This window comes from Lissotriton vulgaris, chromosome 1_1 (assembly GCF_964263255.1).
Source record: "Lissotriton vulgaris chromosome 1_1, aLisVul1.2, whole genome shotgun sequence".
Classification (NCBI taxonomy): domain Eukaryota; kingdom Metazoa; phylum Chordata; class Amphibia; order Caudata; family Salamandridae; genus Lissotriton; species Lissotriton vulgaris.
Window position 1 is genome coordinate 90,500,266 of NC_141685.1, and position 7,426 is coordinate 90,507,691.

A 7,426-nucleotide genomic window follows, 5' to 3' on the forward strand; every position below is an offset into this window, starting at 1 on the left:
ATACAAATGGATCAGTATTATTGTTGATGCACTTAAAGTTTTGTCAAATTTGCTGCATTTCTAGGATTATTTCTATGTGTGTTACAGCAAGGTGTGTGTTTGCTTATGGCATTGTAGGATTGATAATTTACCAAAAGTCTTCCTACATTCACTGCACTTGTATGTTTTTTCCCCCTGTGTGTGTTCTCTGGTGGTTCATTAATTTTGAGTATTCAGTAAAAGTACTTCCACATTCAATGAAATGTTATGGCTTTTTCCCTGTGTGTGTTTGCTGATGCCGTTTTAGGTGTGATAATTGACAAAATAACTTAGTACATTCACTACACTTGAATGGTTTTTCCCCTGTGTGTGTTCGCTCATGATCTTTCAGGACTGCTGATTTACTAAAGCACTTCGCACATTCACTGCACCTGAACGGTTTTTCCCCTGTGTGTGTTCGCTGATGCTGTTTTAGGTGTGATAGTTGACAAAAGCACTTTGTACATTCACTGCACTTGTATGGTTTTCCCCCTGTGTGTGTACGCTCATGGGTCCTTAATGCTGACATGCGAGTTAACTACTTCCACAGTCACTGCAATGATATGTTTTTTTCACCAGTGTGTGTACGCTAATGTATCTGTAGCGTTGCTAATTGGCAAAAGCTCTTTACACATTCACTGCATTTGAATGGTTTTTACCCTATGTATGTTCGCTGATGCTCTTTCAGGACTGCTGAGTTACTAAAGCACTTTGCACATTCACTGCACCTGAATGTTTTTTAACTAGTGTGTTTTTGTTGATGATTCCTTACCCGGACAAATGACAAAAACGACTTCCACATTCATTGCAATTAAAAGGTTTTTCCCCAGTGTGTCTACGCTGATGTGTCCGCAGGGTTGACAAAATGGGAAAGCTCTTCCCACATTCACTGTACTTGTATGGTTCCTTCCTGTGTGTGTTCGCTTATGGTACATTAATTTTGAGTGGTCTGCAAAAGTACTTCCACATTCTGTGCAATAGTATGGTTTTTCCCCTGTATGTGTTTTCTGATGCCGTTTTAGGTGTATTAATACACGATAACTCTTAATACATTCACTGCACTTAAATGACTTTTCTCCTGTGTGTTAGGTGATGCCGTTTAAGGTTTCATGATATATTAAAACTCTTCACACATTCACTGCATTTGAATGGTTTTTCCCGTGTGTGTTAGTTCATGCTGTTTCAGGTTTGTTGGTCTACTAAAGCCCTTCACACATTCACTGCACCTGAATGGTTTCTCCCCTGTGTTTCTTTGTTGATTTTTCCTTGATGCTGAAGAGTCACTAAAACTACTGCCAGATTCACTGCAATGGTATGGTTTTTCCCCAGTGTGTGTTCGCTGATGTTTCTTAAGGGTTGATGATTGACTAAACCTCTTAACGCATTCACTGCATTTGTATGGCTTTTCCCCAGTGTGTGTTCGCTGATGCAGTTTTAGGTCTGATAATAGATAAAAACTGCTCTCACATTCACTGCACTTGAATGGTTTTTCCTGTGTGTGTATAAGCTTATGCTGTTTTAGGTGTGATAATCGATAAAAGCTCTTCGTACGTTCACTGCACTTGAATGGTTTTTCCCCTGTGTGTGTTCTCTGATGTCGTTTTAGTTCTGATACTTGACAGAAGCTCTTCACACATTCACTGCACTTGTATGGTTTTTCCCCTGTGTGTGTTCGCTGATGACTCTTTAATGCTGACACAGAACTAAAACTACTTCCACATTCACTGCAATGATATGGTTTTTCCCCAGTGTGTGAACGCTGATGTATCTGTAGGGATAATAAGTAACCAAAGCTCTTAAAACATTCACTGCATTTGAATGGTCTTTCCCCTGTGTGTGTTTGATGATGTCTTTTTAGGGTTGATAATCGACTAAAGCTCTTCACACATTCAATGCACTTGAACGGTTTTTCCCCTGTGTGTGTTTGATGATGTCTTTTTAGGGTTGATAATTGACTAAAGCTCCTCACACATTCAATGCATTTGAACGGTTTTTCTTCTGTGTGTGTTCGCTGGTGTCTTTGTAGGTGTGATAACTGACTAAAGCTCTTCATACATTGAATGCATTTGAACTGTTTTTCCCCTGTGTGTGTTCGCTGGTGTCTTTGTAGGTTTGATAGTCCACAAAAGCTCTTCACACACTCAGAGCATTTGAAAGGCTTTTCCCCTGTGTGTGTTCGCTGATGTCTTTGTAGTTCTGATAACCAACTGAAGCTCTTCACACATTCAGTGCATTTGAACCGTTTCTCTCCTGTGCGTTTTTGCTGATGGTGCTTTAATAGCGATGACAAACTAAAGTTCTTGCTGCGGGTGTTTGATTTTTCTCTTTTGGTTAGAGTCTCTGGGTCAGGTAAACATTTGTCAACATCACATGCCACTGTTCCCTGATAGGTCAACATGGCTGATAAAGCACTTGTGCTATTCTCACATTCCCTGTATGTGTGTGGCATTTTGCATGTTTGTTTTCTGATTTCACAATTAAGTACAATGGTCACTGAATACTTGCCACACTCATAATGTGTAGTTCTTCTTTGAGGGTGATCTTGCTTTGAGATTGGAGAATGATTTTGAAAATTTACAGGTAAAGATTCATCCTACTTCGGGTTAGTGCAAATCGGGATAGTACTCTGTAGTTTAGGAAGCAGAACTCCTCTTTCCTTTACCCGTCAGTTGTCTGGCTCCACTCTGTTGTGTTTTTCTCAGGTTGCTGTGGTTTGGCCAGAAATATTTTACAAGACACCTAGAACACTGAATGGTGGCCTGTTATCATTTTAGAAAGCAGAGAACTGATGTAAGCATATCATATCGACCCCATGATCATAGCTGGTATTGTACAACTATTTACAAATGAGGTCGTTTGTCAGTGGTGTTGCCTTCATTTTCTATAGGTCATTTCTTCGTCTTGTGGTGTGGAGGCGCATAGTGCAGACTCTTACACTCACTGAATTGCCCTTGACTGCTTCTTCCAGGATCTCTCAGTTTACGTTCAGGTTCCTCTGTCTCCGACTGCACTGAAGTTTTCTTGAATACTGGAGCTCATTGTTTCAGTTTGCGTCTTGAAGATTTATAGCCTTATGTTCATTATTCTTAAACATTTCAAACATTGAAGGTTTGTTTTCTGTTGGATGTAAAGAAACCTAAAATTACTAACTGCAAACATACTGGAATATGAATGAACAATATTTACCTGGTTGTAAAATCATCTTTCCTCTACTATCTTTGAAACCGATTAAGGGAAACTTCAGCACATACAGATATTTAAATAAAAAAAGTTGGCTGAGCATGCCATATTGTATTTATTACAGAAAATGTGGTGATTTACCTTTGTTCACACAGCAACTTACTGAAGAAAAGGCACTTGTCATGCACCCAAATACTAGCTACATCTTCAGATACCTGAATATGGTCAAGATTTTGTTTTTAAAAAACACAGCTTCAGGAGTAAGAGACGGGTTAGGAAGACCCCAGGGAGCACATCAGAATGTTGTATCATACATCAAGTATTATTATTCACAGACGTTCTTAGCGTCATTGCCTGCTCCCCCAATATCGTAGTGGTTCATTGAATCTATTTATAGTATTATCCATTAGGTTGGGAGCTCCCCAGCTGGACCAAGAGGCTGAACTTGTTTACAGTCAGTTGTTAAGTTATCTCATCTATAGCTTTAGTGCTTCTTGGGGCAGCACATTAGGGTTCTATTAGCCAGAAACCGGTCTCAGGATGCTTGTTTCCGGTCCAGGGAAGACATGGCTTGGCAGTTTAGGCTGGACTGTTCCCATGAAGCACAGGGTCAGACTGATTTGTATATAGGTGTGTCTGAACTGGGGGGGGAGAAGTGAGCTAAAGTGAGCTAAAGAACGATGATGGATTAAACCCAGATCAGTTGACTGGGGATGAGTGCTTGATTTGCTCAAACGCTCCGTCCATCATCCCCTTTGGTATTTCTATTAGACCACGCATGCTCTTCCTAACGCCCTACTAGTTGAAAGCTGAGGTGCATCTGTGTATTGAGCATGCCAGTGGTGCATCAAAGGCAAGCCTGTTTGCACCCTTTCACTCCTGGACCATGCTCAACACACAAAACACTGCATCGCTTACGTCAAATAGAAACATGCTAAGGTGAGCGCATTCTTTCCACAACATAGAAAATGCACCACAACAGTGCACGCTGCACATAATGTAAAGTGCCTTGTGTAACTCTCACACATGCCCGGCAAGTGCACTGTATGCACACATCTTTTGAATAAACAAAGGCCTGCATGCTTAGTAAAACTCAATGCTCAGCGCTCCCTTAGAAATGCACACAAAATGCCATAGATACAGCTCAATAATGGAAAGAGTTCAATGGGAAATGAGACGGGCATGGAGGGGAGGGAAATAACGAACCATTACCTGAAAGAGCAAATTCAAAGAAGGGAGTTAGGAGTAGGAGAGAAGGATAGTAGAAACGACAATATGGACGAACGGCAGACAAAAGGAAATAAATGCAACGTTCCTTATAAGCACTGGATAAACACCAGCCCTGTGATATGTTAATCAGAAAAAAGAAACAAACAACTTCTGTAAACATTGGAAAACACAGAAAAAAACACCAGAAATTACACCCAATAGAAAGTGAATACAGAAAACCCTCCCCATCGTGTTTTCAATGTGCACCATCAGAGAAGAAGGCTGAATGAAATTGTGGGAGGATTCACTGATCTAGTGTGCCATGAGGGAGCAGCTGGTTCAGTCTTCTATATGTGCTCCAATGGGTTCTGGGAACTGTAGTCTTTTTGTAATTACTTTTAACTTTACTAATGTACAGATGAAGCAAATGCTTCTGAGTCAAGGAAGTAATAAGATCTGAAACTTTCTGACTCTAAACTTAGGACATTCTGAACATGTATACAACATACCATGAAAAGTGCACACAGGAATGAGAACTTAATCAGATGGCGGAAAGGAAGAGGAAAAGAGTAAAAAGGAAAGGGAGGAAAAGATACCCAGTATCGCCAATGGAGGAGCCCAGAACGAACAATCTTGAGAAAAGATCAAATGTAGAACTAAGATAAGAGATGCTTTTTTCAAGTCTAATTCCAACACTTTCAGGGAGGAAGTGGATCTGATATGAACTGGCAGTGGGCACCCAGTCCTCTGGGTGCACTTCTTTTGAGAGTGGATGTCTTTGTCAAATGAGGGAATGTGTGACGGGGGTTTACTTTCTAGAGTTCGGCCTTCGTGAAGCGAGGGTGGTAAGTGTATACGGTCAATGTGAAAGACAATGTGCTCGTCACTCACACTGAGCAAAGCTTCCATGACATGTGTGAGGATTTTGGAAACGTTTACCTGTGAAATTCCAATCACTAAACCCACCATTGGCATGCAGCAAGAAGCCAAATCTTCAAACATACATTTTCAGAAACATTTTACATTGTGGTCATTCTACCCACCTGCAGATTGTCTGTTTTTTTCAATATTCCCAGCTGCCAGACTGGCTTTAGAAATTTTGCAACAGCTATCATGCAGCTGTAGGGGGCGTCACCTTCCTCTGAACACAGGTTACAGAGCAGATGTGATGCCTCAAGAGTCATTTTGGGCCGCCCCAGTGCCAAACATCACTTTGTTGTGCATTCTGTAGAAGCTGAACTAGGCAGCAACAGATTCAGTCCGCCAGCCTCACCCTCGCCACAGTTACCCGCATCCGAAGGACGACCATCGGCGGCAGATCCTTCTCCCACCTCGCCACTAAGTCCTGGAACACCCTCCCCACCAACCTACGACCCAAGAACTACTAACTTTCAGAAGACTCCTCAAGACCTGGCTCTTTGATCAGTAGCAGCACCCCCCCTGCCGCCCAGCGCCTTGAAACCCTCACGGGTAAGTAGTGCGCTCTACAAATGACTTGATTGATTGATTGATTCAACTTAGATAGACTGTGAATATGGAGTCCAAAGGTATTAAAAAAGAACCTTATTATCAGTTAGATGCCTGACCTACCTTCAGAACATGGAGGAGTGGGGGTCAGTATGTGTTAACGTGGGGATGCATGGTCTAGGGTCCACCCCAACCACTCCTTCTGCTCTACTGAGCTCAGACCCAATTACCCCTTCTGCTCCCCGGTACCCAGGTAATTGGGTTTCCGCTAGGACACAAATTCTGTGTTGTACTAGACGCTAGATGCAGGGTGTACCATGTGGGAAGATCCATCCCCCTTCAAACTGGCACGCTGGTGGCGCAATCCGTGACTGGGGTCTTGATAGGGTGATGTCTGTATTTTTAAGAATGAGTATGTTTTGATTTTAGGGGGGACATAACGCTACATTGTGATACATGTTGTCCTTTTTGTTTTCTTTTGTAGACTTTTGTGTTTTCCCTCATGTTCTTTAAGTCAAGTCTAAAAATTCTTTATTTCGGCTTCACAAGGCCATAAAAGCACAATTTAAACAGACAAGTACAAAACAATTTAAGCAATTCATGTTCTCCGTTAGTGAAGACCATATACATTAAAATGTTGTTAAAAAATCCTAAAACATTTAAAAGTATAATAAATGTTTTAAAAGTACACATTTGTGACACATAAAATATAATACAATCAAATTTATAAGACAATCAATCACAATGGTGGAGTAGGGTGGTTTAATTGGGCAAGCCCTGTCTTTAAAATAGCTCGCATGGGAACCACATTCAAAACAGATAGCGAGAAACTGAGTACGCACTAGGAATACTAGTGGCACATTTTAATATCCTGAAAGCCTGTGCGCAATGGGGTGTTCCGAGGTATCTGCACAACTGTAGTAACCATCGATGTCTCGCTTTCTTGTATAGCGGACAAAAGAATAATACATGTTGGTCCGTCTCCGGTATATTACTACATATTGGGCAGTCCTTAGTTTAAGTGCTCCCCCATAATTATTAGTAAAAGCACGTAGGGGAAGTGTACCGTGTCTAAACTGCAGATATAACTTTTTGGTACGGACTGGCTGTCTGTCCTCGATGACCTAACCTATATTGCAATTTTACTTCTGAGAAGGTTGCTGTCAATATGTCAGTCGCGGAACTCTCCTGTAACAAAGTAAGAATGCATTCCTTATAATTCTTTAACAGGGCCTTCCTAGGTGTTGACGGGCAACTGTCTTCGGCACTTGCCCATAAATCACCCATGGCATTTAGAGAGTTTTTAATATGGGCCCACCATAGAATTGTACTTGCTCCCTGTAAGTTTACCACTTCCCTCAATTCCTCTCTATAGGCAGACAATTCTGGGGTACTCCATAGGCGACACCAATATAGCAGAGGTCTGAGGGAGACATCTACTGCAAACGGGCCAAACTTTATTTGTGTGCCCCACTCCATTTTCTCGGTAATTGACAGTCCCAAATATTCACATACAGACACATTTTCTAAAACGTTCCCATCTAACTGGGGA

General features: G+C 41.5%; 1 pseudogene; it reads right to left on the reverse strand.

The window, feature by feature from the left end:
* Positions 1-1,125: 1,125 nt before the first annotated feature.
* On the reverse strand, positions 1,126-2,467 carry LOC147737509 (uncharacterized; annotated as a pseudogene).
* Between the last annotated feature and the right edge of the window lie 4,959 nt (positions 2,468-7,426).